Raw genomic sequence first — 19,916 nt, forward strand, 5'->3', positions numbered from 1 at the left:
TGGTTTAGTAAAAAATGAAGTCCTTGGACTCAGGAAAGGGTTGAAGTTTACAACTTTCCGAACAACTAAACCTAACCTATTTATTTCTGGATTTTGAATTTTGTTGGTACATTAGGATTACTTGAGGATTCAGAACAACAAGTCTGACCATAGCCAAACACACACACACATTTTGTATCTAAACGTACCTACCTATCTGTACAGTAAGCATGGTAATAGTATTACCTTGTTTCTTCTATTTTTTTCTAATTAATTGAGTGAATGTCTCTGTCTCTGTCTCTCCGTCTCTGTGTCTCTGTCTCTGTCTCTGTCTCTGTCTCTCTCTCTCTCTCTCTCTCTACCTCTTTCTCTCACACACAAAGAAATTGCCGCTATAATTACAGATGTCTATTTTCTTTACATTTCTTAAGTTCTTAAAAGTTGATAAATTATATCTTTCCTTTGGAATTTACCTTTTATCAATCATAAACATCTCTGTGCTCCATTAAATTCTTTTTAACATATTTTCTTTTGTGTAATATTGAGTTTCTCTCCCACTTTATTTTGTCACTTTTTGTGTGTGTAGTGAATTATAAATCTTTTTATTTCCAAATTTTTTATATCTTTTGCTATCCAGTGTCTTTCTCATAAGCAACTGGATTTTATTTTCATTTCTCCCAACCTTTGTACAATGACAGTAGAGATAACAGCTAACATTATTGTTCTCTTACTATGGCCAGGAGCTTTTGATGTACGGAAAGACTGAATGCCCAAAACACTAACAAGAAGTAGTTACTAATCCCCTACCTCCCATATACACACACGGTGGAGAGAGCACTCACATTCAGTAGTCTGGCTCCGTAAGTAGTTCTTTGACATTGTACTCATTCATGGTTTTGGCTGCTTTTATTTTTTCCATATACATTTAATGGGAAGTGAAAGAAGACGTATTAGAGACTATTAATGTCAAATCATTCTAATTGATACAATTTATTAGAATATATTTAGCTACATATTATGGCATAGAAGTTGTAAACCCTCTTTCACGGGACTTACAGTCCATCAGGAAGTTAGGGGTAGAAACCATACCAAATACAACAAAGAGAACTTTGTGAAAGTTTGGATGAATGCTGAATGATTTCATGTATACTAGGCATGCTATGGAACTCAGAGAAGATGGATGGCATCATGAATAGCTTTGTTTTAGGTAAATTGAAGAACAGGCATACCTTTAACTTCCAGTTAACCTGATACATATCTTTTTTTGCCATGCTAAGTAGTTACATATTTTTTCAGTAGAATAAAACAGAAGTAATATGCATTAACAGATACAGAAATATGCAGAGATGTTGAGGAGGAAGCACACACAACTTCTTTTTTCTCAGTAGCAATATGATCTAAACACATATGTTGACCAGTTTAATCATCATATCTATCCTGAAGGCAGAAGAGTAAAAGGATATGGAACAAATACCTACTAACCACTTTTATGCTAGACAGTACTGTTCTCATTGAGTCATACATCCAAGAATATATTATATGTATATATTAATGTATTCATTAATATCTTTGTTTAATAAATAGTTATTAAGTCTCCCACTGTGTGCCTGGCAATATTAAAGATAATGGAGATGCATCAGTGAATGAAACATTTAAGAGCCATGTTCTCATAGATCTTATATTAGGGGATCAGACAACACTAGGCAATTTAATCCTCACAACAAGCTATTAAAATATTATCCCCAACACTCTTGGGACCAATTTTAGAGTAGTAACTGGTAACCCACAGAGTCACACAATTTCTCTAACTTTAAAGTCCATGATCTTTTTACTATTGCTGCTTTCCACAGAAGATGAAGATGCCTCTTAAAATAGTAAGGGAATGTACATATTTGGGTGGTAAAATTTTTACTTCCTCAATAACTTAAAAAATAGCAATTCAAATTAGATAAATTAATTTTAAAGAATTTTTCCTTGATGAACTAAGTGTATGATCAAAATAACCAGTCTTTATTACTGTTTTTAAATACATAATTTCATATTTTTTCTCTATATTTATTTATTGTTGTGTGTGTCACATACACGCAAATGGTCAAAGGTATTGAATTTTCTTGTCTTTTGGTCATGTACCTCTAGTATTCATTTCAATGACTTAAAAATGTTTTGTTTTGTTTACACTAAAATTATAGAAAAACCAATAATGCTTTTAACTAATTATTTTTGGAGGATGGACTATAATAGAATTCATTTTGACTCCAAAATCCCTAATCAAAAGAAAAAAATTGAATTTAAGTAGAACCTTATCAGAGATGTCATCACACATTTCAAAAAGACCACAAGAGTTCAGAAGACGGGATAACTTGGGGTTATTGAGACTGAGAAGTCTACAGACAATACCAGAATCAATTATTTAGGTCAAAACCCTTACTAGCATAGCAATAAATGTGTGTCCTCAATGTTAAATTGTTCAAAGCCTTCCATTTTCTTAGTGATATATAGAGATAGATGATATAGATATAGATATAGATATAGATATAGATATAGATATAGATATAGATATAGATATAGATATAGATATAGATATAGATATAGATATAGATATAGATATAGATCTATATCTATATCTGTATAGATATAACACATTAAAAATATCCTTGGTGAAGTGACACTTTGCTGGACATTTTTCAAACTAAATAACATGGTTATATTCCAATTGGAAAATTCTTAGTTTGCATGGGATTAGGTGAAAGGTAATAAAGTACGAGTGGATTTCGTTCTGGTCACACCAGTCCAGGGATCCCACTCAGCAAATTCAGCTTTGTTAGAGCTGAAGTAAGCTCTCTGGTGGCCCTGAAAAAGTGCCGAGTATATTTAAAACATCATGAAACTTAAACTGGGTGCAATGAATTTTCTAAGGAAGACAACCTTCCATCCGGAAGAAAAGATGAACACAGTAAACCTTATACATTGCTACGTTTCTTTTACAACTGGCCTACTCTTCTGCTTATTTGGAATGATGGATGATATACTCAAAAATTACAGATGAAAAATATATAAAATGCATGAGCTGAGGAGGTGACTATCTATTATTTTCTTAGTATTGTAAAGAACATACTGTCTATAAAATCATCTTAAACCCATCTCATTGATTATTGTGGATATAGGCTTAATGTTCAACTTTTCACCATCTGGTAAACTTTAGCTTTTTGTTTAAAGCCTACTTCACAATGATGCAACCAAACAACATTGTCTTTTAGTTTTAAACTTAAATTAGAAAATTAATAATTTACATATATTGATTTTAATGAAATATTCACATATTCATAAAATGATACAGAATATTACAATAAGCATCATATACTCACTCTTATTTAACAAACTTCTTTGAAAATGTGTTAAAGTCAAACATGACAAATTTTTTAAGACCTTTTAATATTTCTATCAGATTCGAATACTCTTTTCCTCCCTAGAGGTAATCACTATTATAAAAGTGATATGTGTCTTTGCAGTAAATGTTTTTATAGTATATTACATTTGTATATATCCATAAACAAATTTACTGTTGTTTTGCATGCCATTAAATCTACATTAAATCTATCATGCTTTATATATCGTTCTGGATCTTTCCTATTTATTCCAACATAAGGCATCTGATATTTATTATTTAGTTGAGTTACTCTGTAATTTTATAGTCTATGAATATATTATAATACATGATACATTCTCCTGTTATATTGATCTGTTGTTTGTGATTGCAAATAATTCTACAATTAAATTATAGTCTTGTGCATGTAAAAAAACTCTCTATGTTATATTCTGAGGTGAAATTTTTATTTATCTGCAAATTGACTTATACTGCAAAAATGTTCTCCAGTGCGATTGCACCAATTTAAATGCTTAGTGGTTTTTCTGAATTCACATTTCCTTAAATCCTTGACCGCTTTTTGATTGTTGTTAATTTTTTCCTTAACACTTTTATAATTAAATTGTTAAATTCCATGGAAATTCTTATTAGAGATGGTGATAAAATGACATAGATGTTTTAGCTTAATTTATGGGAAAATGAGATCTTTATAGTATTAATACTTTGAATCCAACTATATATGTCCCATAATTATTTAGATTTTCTTCTCTGCCCTTCAGTTACATTTTGAAATTTTTTTCATAAGGTTATTGCATATATATTTTATATTCAATCCTAAGTAACTATAGTTTATAAATTATATATATAATTCCTATTTAAAAATTATTATCTTTTATTTATCAAAAACTTTCCAACTATATTTCTGGGCTCTCTCTTTAGATTTAATTATGTATTATCTAACGCAGCATGTCACTTTCATAAATTGTGATATTTTCAATAGGATTTGTGAGTGGTTCAGTACATTCAAGGCACATCCAATACTTAATAAGTTTTTCGGCATCTGGAATATTTTTAATCAGATCTTTGGTGCGTCCAATATTTCTTCCTTTGGGCATCTCTCGTTAATCAAGTGAAGGCATTCAGAAAAAGTCTTGTTTATCGTTTCAATAAATAATCTTTGTTCATCTTTTTCTGACATGATAGTCCAGAAGGACCCAACTGGTTTTTCATTTTGTCCTTCAAGTTCAGGTTGGGTAACAACTGAGCTAAGAGGCCTTTTGCCAGCTTTCTGCTCATTCAGATGAACTTTACTCTCTTCTTTAGGCTGAGCCAATCTACAATCAGTAGTTGTTATCACTATAGTATGTCTGCGCTGGTAGGGGGTTTTTGAATTTTCTTTCAGTTTGGCATTAGCAGAGGAAGCAGACCTGGCTATAATTTCAGATGTGATGCTTTTTGATAGTGTCTTATTTCTTTTTACTTCATGATAAGAACAGTTTTTCACTCTATATAAAACTATTTAATCGCAGTAATTTTTTTCTCAGCAAAAGCTGTCTGTCCTAAGATGTAATGCTCACACCTTCAGCTGTGGTCATTATCTCTGAGGCTCTGTCACTTTTCACTGTTACACAGCATGTGTGTACAGGCTGAAACTTTGTGACTTTAGAGATAGTAGTGGAAAATTTCCTTGGTGGTGCAGAGCTCTCATCTTTAACTTGAACAGGTTTTCTAAATGAATTACCTTAAACTGAGCAATTGGCCACAATCAGATCCAAGTACAGATTTCTTGAGCATGTTAGCATCCTACTTTGCCTTTTCCGTAGTCATTTGTTTCTTTTTAGTATTGTGAAATGCTTAGCTTGATGTCATACATTGGCTTTGGGGCTCATCTTTAATTGGTAACAACTGCAGAGTTAATTATTCTCCAAATTATATGTATCTATTGCCATGGTTTAATTGGTTAATTCATTAGAAGCTTTTAAAAAATGCAGTATTTTCCCATTTTATTATTTTTGCTTCTTGTAGATCTACTAACATTTTCTTTATCAGTCATTTTTGTCTTAAGTTTCAGAACTTTTGTTTCTTCTTGGACCAGACCCTCAGATGTCATCACTGTCTGATCTCTTCTACAGGATAATATCTGATTTTTCTGTTTGTATGCAAAAAAAGTTTTTCTTTCTAGTGGGTGTCCTTTGAAGTTTTGTTTTCTTTGTTCTCTGAATGCAGGGTGAGCCCTCTGACAGGTGAAGTTTCAGGTCCCAGGGCACAGCAGGGGTGTTCGTTGCAGGACACAAAGATCCATCTTGGTTTTGACTTGTTTGCACTTCCTCAAGCCAAGGCCTCTGTTTACTGCTCATGCTGCCAGGGGCTTGGCTTTTTTCTGCAAGCAGTTTCTTTGGGATGTCAGTTTTACCCCTTGAGTCATCTTTCAAACTCCACCAGCGCGTGGTGAGAAGGTGACTTTCGGGTGTGAAAAGGGTGGTGGCTGGAGGTCTACCTGCCAGAAAATGACCTGAGAAAGTGTGACTTCAATTTCCAATTGACAATCACCAACATGAACGTGCCCGTGAACATATTAACCTGTAAGATATGTCTCATATTTCAAATATTCCATAGAAATTTAATTTAGCTACCCAAGTCACTAAAACATCATTTGTTTATACTATAATTATATCTACTGGATGAGGTTCTGCTATTCATCTACTACTGGTAAGACATTCTTAATACAATTAATCATTAGTTACTAATTCAGGTTGTATTTTTTTAATTAAATATTTCAAAATGCTCGATCCTTGTGGAACAAAAAGTAATAAATGAGCATGTGATGGTGAAATACACTGGCAGCATATGTACTAGATATTCTCTAGACCAAAGTCCGTTTCAGTCTTAATACTCTCTGTATCTACGTCTTAGCGGATACCCTATAATAGTAGGATCCTGAACTGTGGAAACAAGCTGGAGGGAGGAATTTTCACATAGACTGGCTAACTTTGCTCTGTTCCATGACCACTGTCATTCATCCTAATTGCTAACCACAAGTACTTCAAAATGGATAACACAGGAGATAATATGATTATACACCGCATGATTTTATTAAAAGACCATACTTTTTTTGTAATTCATTTATGAGTTTTAGCATGTGATCTATAAGAGAGAAAGACCTTGACTTTTTTAGATAGGTTGGTTTTCAGTTCAATAACATCTTTAAGAAGTGCTTTCAGAAGTAATACATGGTAGAAAATGTGAAATAAAGAAATATTAGAGAAAAAAATACAATTACCCACCACCAAGATAGAACCAATGTTAGATTTTGGTATATTTCCTTTAGGCCTATAACTGTGAGGGTATTATATAAATGATCATTAATACTTATCCTTTTATTTGATGAATATTTGTGGAGTAGAAATTCTAGGCCAGGCACTGTTTTAGATAGTGGGGATTCTATGAAAACCAAAACATCCCAGCCCATGCCCAGCTTATTTATGGGGGAGACAATATGACAAGATAAATACTAAACTGAATGATGTGCTAGAGATAAGAACTAAGTAGAAAAATAGAAAGAATAAAGGACATTTGGAAAGGGGTACAATTTTTGATAGTGTTGCCAAAGAGGTCCTCAATGAGAATATAATTGTGTATTAATAATTGATAACTGATTTGATATAAATTAAATAATTAATTTGAAGTTCTTGTTGATGTTTCTTTGATACAGAACAGATAGATTTCTGTTTCTGTCAGGCAATTAATAGAGGAACTCGCTGCTTCGTACATTTCATGATCTGAGCTGATTTGCAGTTGAGCTTTAGTTTTTACCAGAGCTTCTCAAGTTCCGGTTTATTCTTCATTGTCATTCTTCAAAGGCTTCTGACTAAAAGTCTGGCATACTTACCAAGGATGCTTCTTGGTGGATCCTGGACTGTGATTTTTGTTCCTTTAGCCCATGAATCTACAAAATCTCTGCTCAGCCTCTCAGTCTCTCATGCACAACTTGTGTATCAGCAAATGTTTAAGAGGAAGAGCCGCACTATAAGGCTCACTGGCCTGTGCATTCCTTTTAGTGGATCTTGGGCCCTGTAAGTGCTCAGTGCCTTCATAGCTTCTTAATTTCCTCAATCAAATTCCATTTCATCCATTTTTTTTTTTCTATTTGTTATGTGCATGGAGTTTGTATTGCATCGACTTTATCTGACATCGACAGGGGTAGAAATAAATCCTTTTCAGTCTATAACTTTATCCCATCCTGTTGTTATGCCTGGCTTTCCCTCTCCTCAAGTCACATGCAACCTGTGCTATTCACCTCTACTTTCCTTGAAAGAGATTATCTGTTAAATATGTTCCTCTGCTTCTTCCTAACCACTTCAGGACAATACACAGAGAATGAAGGTTCATCGTTAGAGCAGCAAAATTTCTACTTTAAGAAATAAAGAAAATTGGAGACTACCAGCTGGTATAGATCTATAGGCTGTATTCCTTGTGTTAGTGATTTAGAAAAGAGCATTAAAGAGCATTTAACAGGTAATGTGTTTCACTCAATGTACTGAAGATAATTGACAGCTCTTACTAACAGCATCAGCTAGAAACCCCCAGGTATTTTCTCTATTATAAACTGCATTTTTATGATTTATTGACCTAAGATTGAGTGGTGGGCAAGGGTGGTATTTGGAAACAATGAAAATATAGTCTTAAAAGCCATTTTAATTATCATTTTATTTAAAATAAATTTGGCTGGACTACAAAACTTATGCCTAACCGTGGTCTCCAAATGAACATTTATCCTTGCCATCACACAGAAGCTGCAATGTTCAATCAACCCCAGGACATGGCATTACTGGGGACGGAAATTTGCAATACTACATTCCCACTCTGTTTCTAAATCAATTGTGATTACATTGTATTTCATCATATATAAAATGTCACCAACTATTAGAAATATCATTATTTATTTATCGCTAAAAAAGACTATGTTTCTAATAAAACTTTTATATGCCATCAATTTTAAGATACATCTTAAATTCAGATAAATTAAAACCTTAAAGTTTATGAAAAATAGTAAGACAAAGAAATAAACTATATAGGGGGCCAAAATAACCTCTTTCTTATTGAGGAAGCTGTTTTTAGAAATGTATTAAATTTGGAACAATGGCTTCTTAGTACAGAACCCCAGAAGTAGCAGAATTCTTTCCAACAGAGTTTGGTGCTGCAGAACTCCCCATGCAGCAGTCCTATATCATGAGTGGGGAGAAGAGGATATACAGTTCTTATAAGCAGTTCTCTTTTACTAGGAAGGAAAACTAAATGAGTTGTGCTATATGCACATAATTTCTACTCCAAAACTCACCAAAAAAGCAAGTCACTTCACCTCCTCCAGTACACAAGTAGAGGGGCAAATGACTGTACCTGAGTTTCTCCTCAGGAAAGGAATCATGAATCAGAAGATAGTGGGGAGAAAACATTCCCCTCAGAACAGATATGTACAATGAATAACAGTAAAAAAAAAAAAAACCTGTTTTTCTCTTTTAGTTTTTCTCAAGTGGTGACAAGCTCAATTCAGTCCTAGAAAGTTGGTTAGAAACAACATTCCAAGACATTTCAAGATGGTGCTGTATGAAAAAAAAGAGCAAATTTCTGTTCTAGAGAAATTCGTGAAGTATAGATATGAAGCATAGAATATGAGAAACAGAAGATGCAACTCTCTTATCTTAGCAAATTTATACCCCAAAAAGGGAGAGTTGACTGAGACAGAGTCACACTGATCCTTGAGAACAAAAGCAGACCTAGAAACTCCCATCTATCAAGTGTTACACCACACAAGCTCCCAGTACTTTCCAGGCCAAGAACAGTTGAAACAAACTTCTTGTCCTGTCCATAATAAAAATGCTGCTTCAGGCACCACAGAGTACTAGAGAGTAGAGGGCAGAAACCCGACTTAACTGACTTTTCCCTATTGCATTGCTTCATGTTCTTCTCTCTTGTTTGCATTAGCCTCTCACCATGTACCTTATATCCCAGGTTGTCATTGTACCTAAGTGTCTCCTACTGGAGTTGGATGTTTATTTTGGGAATCTAGTTTCATCTGACTCTGTAGCTGGCTCTTAAACCACTTTGAATTTAAAAAAAAAAAAAAAAAAAAGCAATATAAGTAATACTTTATATGGGTTGGAAACTATCATAGGCTTAAGAGCCAAAAGAGGAAGGTTTTGTCCTGGTTCACAATCTTTTCTGTAAAGGTGTCAGTCCCTAGAGACCTCTGAGAGTTCTTCTTATTTTTATTCCTTTCTGGTTCTTTTTTTCTTCTCTGTTCTATGATGAATATTATTTCAGAACTTCATATTAAACACTACATGGGGCTCATAGGCAATAATCCCAATTATTTCCACTGTGCTCAAATCCCTAGGTGCTTGACATTAATTTGCAAGATTAAAAAAGCATGAACCCTCAAAAATAACTTATTAAAAATTCTTGTAAATAATAAGAGGTGCTGCATGGTAGTGTGGAATTATTATCAAGTAAGGATCACAGAATTTGTTCTCTAGGATTTTTAGAAAGATTATCTACAATGGCTGAAGGGGCAGGGAAAGATTCTAGATTGGAGAAAAACTGAGGCAAGCATTGAATTATTAGTATGAATTAGAAAGATGGAGTAGGTGGAGAAGACTGATGAGGAAATTTCTTAGGTTGAGAAACAAGACTTTTGTCCTTTGTCGAAGGCCAGCTGCCTTTCTGTGACTTGCCTTCTTAGTTTTGTGTCTCATTTCTCCCCATTTACTAAATAGAAGATGGACATGTTACTGCCCTCGGCGTATTTCAGTTTCCTCATCTGTAAAAGGAATAACTGTACATCTCTTACAATAAGATTATTGAGAAGATTAAATTAAATTTTCCAACAAAAGTCCTACAAACGATGCTTCTTAGAGTGGCAAAACTCAGTAAGGCATGGTTATTATTAAATTTATACTCTTTACCAGTTAACATCTACTCTCCTTCACAGCCAAGCTCAAATGTCAATTTTTAAATTAAACTTAATCCATTCGACTGATTTTAATTTTAGCATTTATTTTATTTAATGTCTTTCTCTCCTACGTGATTTTAGGTAAGAACAGGGATAAGTCCCTCTTTTGCTCAAAAATATCTTCTCAATTTATTCACAGTGAAACATAAAATCCCAACAATATCAATAAAGCCAAATGCAAAGAACTTGCCACCTCTCATTCGCCTGTAACACCTCTTCCACTTAGCCTCAACTATGCTCATTTCTGCTTCCTCCACTTCGGCATAAAGGGCTTCTTATCAGTTCTTGAGCCTATCAGTACACTTGTAGCACAGAGCATTTCAACTGAATTCTTTCTCAGCTTGAAAATGCCCTTCTGCCAGGTCTCCAAGTTGTTGGTTCCTTCATTGCCTCAGGAATTTATTCAATGTCACCTTCTCACTATAGCTTCAATTAGTCCCTTTATTTTTAAAATGCGACCTACAAACTTTCACTTTTTCATGCTTTATTTTGTTTCATGGTATTTATCTCTATTTGATGTAATATATACTTAATTAATTATTGTCTGTCTCCTTAGTTTTCCTCATTAGATTGCATAACACATGACAGAAATTAACTTTGTCTGCTTCCTGTATCCCTGGGATCTAAAATGTGTCTGCCATATGTTAGATATTTAACAAATATTTAAAGAACTATGTAAGATACTGCTGCATACATGAGGTAACAATTCTGTAGGTCTTGAAGATCATCTCATGAATTGAAATATTGAATAAATTGAATTGAATACATTAATCGAATTTAAAAATTGAATGTTTATGTATGAATTAAATGGGTTAAATTAAGTTCATGAATTGCATGAAGAATTGAAAGAATTGAATAAATAAACTGACTTGAATCTTCAAGTATGAAGGACTAAGATATATGGAAATATAAAAGGCAGTTTATCATAGTAAAAATGAAGATAAAATTAAGACAGGAGATCTAGGTTTGAACTACAACATATTTTTGGTGCAACTTTTGGCAAAGGCATTAACACCTTTAAGTTTCATATCCTTATTATTTGTCTTAGAAATCAACTCAGAAAGTAAATGTCAAAGCACTCTATGATTTACTAGCAGTTGTTGTTACCACTACCTGTTCCCTTCATTTACAGTTCTTCCTCACTGGAGTTTTAGGATAACATAGAAAAGGTATAGGTGCACAAAATCACAGGTGATGTAGTTATTTTCACAGCCTCCTACTCTTGTACTAACTAACTTTATAAGCAATATGTGTCTGATATTTAGCTCAAAATACCCTCTTGTTCTATTACTCATTACTGCCTTTTATGTGATGGTTAATTGTATGTGTCACCTTGATTAGATTACAAGGTGCCTAGATATTTGGCTAAACATTATTTCTGAGTTTACCTGTGACAATGTTCTGGGTAAGATTAGCATTTAAATCACAGGAATGAGTAAAGCAGATTTCCCGCCTTAATGTGGGTGGACATAGTCAAATCTGTTGAACAAAAAGGTGAAGAAATGAGAATTCACTCTCTACCTGACTCTTGACCTGGGACATCAGTCTTCTCCTGCCCTTACCCTGGGATTTAAATTATCAATTCTCTTGCTTCCCTTGGTTCTCAAGCCTCCACAGTTGGACCAAAACTTACACCACCAGCTTTCTGGGTCTCCAGTTTGCAGACAGCAGATCTTTGGAATTCTCAGCCTCCATAAAACATGAACCGATTCTTTACAATAAAGCTATTCTTAAATATGTTTACATATATGTGCGTGTGTTTCCATATTGATTCCTATATATCTATTCATTTATCTTTACCCCATTGGTTCTCTTTATCTGGAGAACCTTGAATGATCTACTCTAACATCATCATAAAACCTTACAACCTACAGAAAGCAGTTGAAAAGAGCAAATCTGCCAATGTGTCATATGTGCCAATGAGAAGACGTTGGACCTTGGAGGCTCATTGAGACCTTAACCTTTATTCAAAGTTTTCATTACTTATAACATATACCTCCCACCTATGAAATGCTGAAAAAGGAATAAGCAAACAAGTAAAGAAATATCCCCAGGATCTATAGACAACTTAAAGGATATTTTGGGGCCCATCTTTATGTTAAGTATTAACTTGGAAAATAAAAAAAAGTACAATATAACACTTGGGGAAATGAAAAATAAAATATAATGAGAAAGAATGCTGATTATCACTGGGAGGATTTTTTCAATAGTGAAAAATATCAGAAGGCTATAATAATACCTAATCCTAGAGTATTAACAGAACAGAGACTAGTGCCGAATTGATTCTAGACAATGATGCCCTCAAGTGGTTAAAAAAAAAAGAAATGAAAAAAATAAATAAATGGCAACATAATATACACTATTTTCATGAATCAAAAGACTCAATATTGTTAACATGTCGATGGTCCACAAAATTATCTATAAATTAAAAATATTCCCAGTCAAAATCCCAGGAGAATGTTTTAAACATACTGAGGCCAGATTGTAAGATTTATATCTAAAGGAAAAGAAATTACAATAGCCCAAACATCTTGAAATAAAAAGAATAAAGCTGCGGGACTCACACGATACTTTAAGATTAACTATAAAACTACAATAGTTAATACAGTGTGATATAGATGAAAGGGTTGACACATATGTTAATGGAACACGATAAAATCACTGAAATAGACCCAAACAAATATGATTAATTAATTTTTGAAAAAGATGCAAAGGCAATTTAATGAAGATAAAAAAAATTGTTAAACAAATGATGCTAGAGTGATTGAACACCCACATGTAAAAAATAAAACTCTATGCCTCACAATACACATAATAAAAATATATGTCAAAGCCAATTATATACATAGGTATAAAATAGAATACTATTAGAAAATACTTTAGAAAAAACTGGGGAGGCAGTGGAGCAACTGGAACTCTCATGCATTGTTACTGCAAAAGCAAAATGGCTCAGCCACTCTGGCTGTTTGCAATTCCCTATAAAATTAAAAAATACATTTACTGTATTATTTAGCAGTCAATCCTAGCTATTGACCCAAAATATATAAAAACTATGTCTGCACAGAAATTTATATGTGTTTATGGTAGCTTTATATTATATATAGTTGGTCATCTGTATCCTGGGGTTTCCAGTCCATATATTCAACTAATCACAGATGTAGAGGGCCAACTGTATGCATTGCATTATTCTATACCATTTTATATAAGGGACTTAAGTATCCTTGGAATTTCGTATTCACAGGTTGTCTTGGAAACAATCCCCCACAGATTCCAAGAGACGACTGTAATTGATAAATATTGGAAACAACCCAGACGCTCTTCAGTTGTTGATAGGTAAACAAATGATACGTCCAAATGAAGAAATTCTATTCAGCAGGAAAAGGGAGATACTATTGATACATGCACCAACATGTGTGAATCTTAAATGCATTATACAAAATACAATAAGACAAACTCAAAAGCTTTATTCTGTGAAGAGAGATATTGACTACAAAGGCACAGCACAAGATAATTTTGAGGGCAATGGAACAGCTCTGCAACTCGATTGTACGTAGTGGTTGTACCACTCTAGGAACTGAAAAAATTTAGAGAACTGTACACCAATGACAGTGATAGATAACATTATGCAGATTAAAACCTAAAGGGAAGGAAAACAAAAGATGGAGTTTCACAATGCTCTTAAAACCTCCATTTGTTCTGCTCAAAAAACAAGCACAATTTAGAATGACTGTGGTATGAATAAATTGTTAACCTCTCAGCACGAGTTTCCTTGGAATGTAACCCCTTCTTCTTTTTAACATAGTGATGGACTGTGTACATATTGTGAAGTCATAGCTTTACATATTTAATTAATTTACTATTTTATTTAATATCTGAACTTTTGAAAATTTACAGAGCAACATCCTTATACTGATGTTTCTATTAAGCAAATTAAAAATATTGTTAAGTGGAAGAGATTGTGTGGGTGTTCTATTTATTTGCTGTCTTATACAAATTTCAATACGTTCTACTCTGACACCCCTGAGTCTGTGCCCACATTGAAACATATGTTTGTGTTAATACAAACTGCATGCTGCTAAATTTTTCTCACTCTTATTTATTCTGGGGTTATTTCTCCCTAACATGATATAGAAACTATTTACAGTCTTTTTCTTTCAGAAAAATAATATCCATTGGTTATCCCAATCCTATAAAATGTGCCATTAACAACTACTCTGAATTTTAATTCCTTTTCATATGTGAAACCTTGAAAACCAAATTAGAGCTACAGAGTCTGCTGCATAGATCTCAATAATGAGAGGTAACACTTTAATTGGACGTTTAAATTAACAAGAAAGGGAAACCTAGTGAACTAAGAAATCACTCAATTTATCAAGGAAAATAGAGATGTATTACTGACCTGCCTATTTCTAATTGTGAGATGATTGGGTTGGATAACAAACGCTAGTTCCTCTAAAGGACACTCTCTCTGTGCCACAGCTCATTAGTGGTTCAGAATACCTCATTCCTCCCTTTCTTCTTGTCAAGTGAACTCAAATTTTAGATGGGTTACTAGCCACCTCCACATAAATACTGCATTTCCCAGCTTCCATTGTTGCTAGTCATGGACTTGACTAATTCGTAATAATGAAATGTGAGATTCCTCAGGGAAGCATTTTTAAAGGGAGGGCGTGCCCTTCTGTTCTTTCTCCTTCCTGACAGCTGGATTCAGGACATAATGACTGGAACCCGAATGGCCATCTAGGAGTAGGGAGCCTTAGCTAAGGATTACAGGCCAAAAAATAACACAATGTTCAGTAAATATTTTTTTGTAAAAGTTCAGAGAGTATATAGTATGGGCTTTGTAGGCCATATTGTCTTTGTGTCAACTACTCAGCTCTGCCACGTAACACCTAAGGCCCCGTAGAGAGTACTTGGAAATGGCTGCATACCTCCAAAATTTATCTTACAGATACAAGCAACTGCAGTCTATAGTTTGTTGACCTCTGAATTAGAAAAAAATCTGGGTTTCTAAAGTAGCAGAATGTCATCTAAGCCCTAGACAGACCTCTATAATTCTTTATGAGAAAAAAATAAATTTCTCTATAGTTAAAGATACATTCATTCCTAGGCATATGACCAAAAAAATGGAAGGAACACTAGTGCTCAAACCAATATTTGTGTACAATGTTCACATTGATCTCATCAATAGAGAATTGAATAAACAAAGTGTGGTTTATACACACAAAAGAATATTATCCACCCATAAAAAAGAATGAATACTGATACATGCCACGGTGCAGATTAACTTGGAAAACATTATTCTTAGTAAATTATCTAGACACAAAAGTTTACATATTACATGATTTAATTTATATAAAATATTCAGATTAGGTAAATCCATAGAATCCAAAAGCAGATTAGTGATTGTTAGGGGCTGAGTAGAGGGAAAAATGGGGGGTAACTTCTTAATGGGTATGGAGTTTTATTTTGGATACATGGAAATGTTTTAGAACCAGATAGAGGTGATTGTTGCATAATGTGGTGGATATATTAAATGCCACAAATTTGACCACTTCAAAATAGTTAATTTTAAGTTATATAAATTTCGCCTTAGTTAAAAAAAATAAAACAAGAAGAATGAATTCTAAGTAATACACTCCTCTTTCTTTACATAGCCAGTAAGTATTCTCAGTAAGTTGCTTTAATTATATTTAGTTAATTAAAACTAGGTTGTTCCATGCAACCATATTTTGTACATGTTGTGTCCTATCTTTGCAATATCTTACCTACCAGCTATGCCTAGAACATATGCATTCTTTATTATCTGGCTCAAATATACCAGGTGTTCTTACACATTCTTTTAACAGCTCTAACCTACTTCCTTCAGGTAAAACTCTATGGTTCCTTATAACATTATGCTATTATCTTTTTTACATACCTCTTACATTAACCTGGGGACCCACAATAGCAAAACGGATGAATTTGTAAATCTATGTATTGCTAACATCTGTGGTTTCAGGGTTATGGTAGAAGCTAGATATTTGCTGAAATGATGAGTGAAGCCATGTACTCACTCATGCACACATTTTGCTTTTGTTTAATTAAGGACTAAACTAAATAGAAGGGAATCTGGGTGCTAGTAATTGGTGTTTCTGAGGAAACAGCCCTAAAATAGAACATTAGAGCTGTCCAGGTGACAAGAAGAAACTATCAGTAATGGAAAGTTCAGTACAGGTAGCTTATAGCAAGTAGGAATTAGTGAAGTTTCACATGTGATTGAGATGTTCAAAGGAAGTAGTCTCTTGCAGGAATCAATTAATGCACTGGAGAAAGACAACAAAAAGCTGAAGGTGATTAATCACAGATTTAAGGCTAGACATGAAAGTCAGAGGGTCTTCTAGGCAGCACAAAAAGAACCTCATATTCTGAAATCATGAGCCAAAATAAAAAATAAGAAAACAAAAACAAACAAACAAATAAAATCAAGGCTTTAAACTACATTACAGGGTCAGTAGAACACTAGAATTCTCTGCTCTGACAAGTCTGATGTGCCCAGGTCAGGACAAGGGTTGTTTAGGAGGGGAGCCCTGAAACTAGGAATAGATGAAAACATGGGTTAAGGCACTCAAGAACCATGAGACTCACCTGAACCCTTTGGGACACTTTTGCATTGTCTCATTTGTCTCTGTCAAAGAAAATATATACCTTTGTACTCACCTGAAGATAAAGAGCATCAGTACCCCTTAAGATAAAACCCTGCCTCCCCTTCTTGCTTCCAGACGGGTAACAGGTTAGCCAGCAAGACCCAGCTGAAGAAGTTCTGGGCCTGCTGAGGGAGAAAGCAGATCATATCCTGAAGCAGCTGCAGAAACTAGTCAAAAGATACTGCTATTAAAAGATGTAGTTACAGAAATGAGCACACTGATGGCAGTGGAATGAGAGAGTTCCTTGATGGAAAAAAAAAAAAAAGCCAAATGGCTGTCTTAATCGTCACTACAAAACCTCTAGCAATTAAGATAATTGCATTTTGAAAGATGTCCAAACTTAGCTCAAAGAAGCTATTGATTTCTCAGTACCCAAGGTCCCAAACTAACACCAACAAGAAGTGGACTACCAAATATTGCAGTCTCTTTAGGGTAGTTTTCACATATGACCATGGAGAAGATGGGCATTGCACGTTCTCCCAGAGAGCAGACTCGGATTCTTACAATAGGCTTTGCTACACCGTCAGAAGAGGGAAGAAGCCTTATTAAGCATTCTAAGGAAATGCTTTATGTTATAGATTGTTAAACTCTCAAACTCTTCATCTCTTTTCTAAATGAGCTCATTTTTTTAAATTTTAATTATAGTTGTTTTTATTTCTCATCTTGTCTATATATAAGAAAATGAACAATGCACATCACTCAAAGATCCTGGACTTGGAGCTGCACAGAAATTGGTATTGTCTCTTTAGGAAGATAAGGTGAGTACACCTTTAGTAGTACATAAAGTAGTTACAGCACGTTAGATATGTTCATTTCGTAATGTAATGTTTGTGTTACCAAGCCAGGAATGCAGCAGAAACACATCGTCTTCCACTTGGTATGTTTCCTACTTTCTATTAATAACAGTGTCTTGATTTTCCATTGCAGAATGACCATTGTCTCATCGTGTCCTGGGTTATGGATAGGGCAGATTATATCCCCATACCCAGAGCTGTGTGTGGCAGAGACTCGACTGCTCCTCTTATGTATATTATGGGTATGTGACCCATGCAGAAATATAGGATCTCAGTCAAGGACTGCTTTTACTGGAATCATTAGGAAAATAACCTTTAACTGTGGCTGCTAAGAAGAATTATATAGGAGGGGAGAGGTATGCATAAAAATAAAGACAGACAGGCAAAGTATAGAGGAGAACTGAAAATGCCGTATATTATACTTAGGGTATCATTTGAGCATCTAGACCTAGTAGCTACAGTAGCAACTAGTCTTCTCTGGACTTAAAGGTAAGGCTAACCAATAAATTTTCTGGTCGATTTAAGATGTTTGTAATGAATTATAATAAATTAAAACCAAAGGTTCTTGATTAGCATATCTTTCATTTTATTTCTAATAGCATAGACTACAAATTTTTAACTATATTTAATATACATGGAAAATTGTTCTAGTAGTCCTTTTTTAGAGATTTTTTTTAAAAATAGGTTTTTTTCTGTATTTTTAAAATCAATGTTTGCTCCTTTTGATTGAACGGGTTTTTTTTTCTTTTTCATGTTACTTCCATTTTTTTCGTACTCTCCCACTTTACAAATCATCCGTAATTGGGGTAAATATTTCCTTGGCAAATACAGTAGCTGTATTCTCTTGGAATGCACTCCCTTTCTTTTCATTTGGTTATTATAAAAACATTTTTTTCACATCTAAAATAAGTGGGTTGGCTGATAGAAATTTAAATATATAGGTCAGTAATCCAGTAACCTAAGGGAAATTAAGAGACAGCCAAGTCCTCGGTAATGCCAGAAATGATATGTTTCTGCTATAGTTTCTTCTCTGTCTTTGATAAAAAGAATTGCACCAGAGCTCAAATATCTGTACACAACTTTAATTTGGCCTCTGCTTTATGCCAGGTATGCATTTTGGCAATGCCCGGAGATTCCCATGGCTGCTGTCCACCTATTCAGTAACTATTTCCAGGAACATTGACCCGCCTCTACTTTTTTCACTCACCATAGGAAACTTGCTTTTACTTTCTAATGTTGCTAAGCTGTTGCCACATAGACATGATCAAACACTAGGATCTGCTTTTACTATTCCCTGCCTATGTCCCATTTCTTCCCCCTCCAGTTTTGAAGAGCAGTGCACCAATATGGGATGTTTCTCTTTAATTCCTGGTAACCCTATATTTTATGTCAATGTCAACTCTTGGTATCTTCTTTCAATAGTGTCCCATTAGCATTATATTCAATAGAAAATGCTTCAGAAACGCTCTGATATGTTTAAAGTATCTTTCCCTAATTTCTCACACAGTTTCAGGACAATTCTCCACTTATACATTTCAATTTAGTAGGCAAGGCCACTAGAGAATAATACCAACATTTTGAATTCACTCATTTAATAATTTAGAATGAGCTTTCTTCTTTCATTCCATTTGCCACCCTGATTTGTTATTTAAATTCTCTCTCTGATTTAGGGTTTGCTTTTAATTTTTGTGGAAGTGATATTAGTCTTGGTATGTCATACCTCCAAACTACTATTATCACTTTCTCTGAACTACTTCTGTTATAAAATTGTATCCTAATGTCTCTGCTAGGATAGCTTCATGAAATATAACTTTCATTAATATAACAAGTGTCTTTTTCAAATATCTTTGTTGAGTCCCATTTATCTACTAAAAAAAAAAAACAACTTTTAAAGATATTATATTAACATCTCTAACCTTTCTAAGTTTTTCATATAAAATAAAATACTTAAAATACTGCAAAATTTTATCCTTCCCCCATAACCTTAAAGGAGAATAAATTGTTACACAGAAATGCCAGGTGGAATTTGGGTGTTTAACAATTCCAGAGAATGTGTATAAGTTCTTTGAGTGGAATGCGCATTT

At 33.9% G+C, this 19,916-nt stretch overlaps 1 pseudogene; it reads right to left on the minus strand.

Annotated features, from left to right (window-relative positions):
• Window positions 1-4,299: 4,299 nt before the first annotated feature.
• The window catches only part of LOC107506436, a 151,481-nt pseudogene continuing 135,864 nt past the window's right edge, over window positions 4,300-19,916 (minus strand).

The sequence above is a fragment of the Rousettus aegyptiacus genome, unplaced genomic scaffold (genome assembly GCF_014176215.1).
Source record: "Rousettus aegyptiacus isolate mRouAeg1 unplaced genomic scaffold, mRouAeg1.p scaffold_m13_p_7, whole genome shotgun sequence".
NCBI classification, from domain to species: Eukaryota; Metazoa; Chordata; class Mammalia; order Chiroptera; family Pteropodidae; genus Rousettus; species Rousettus aegyptiacus.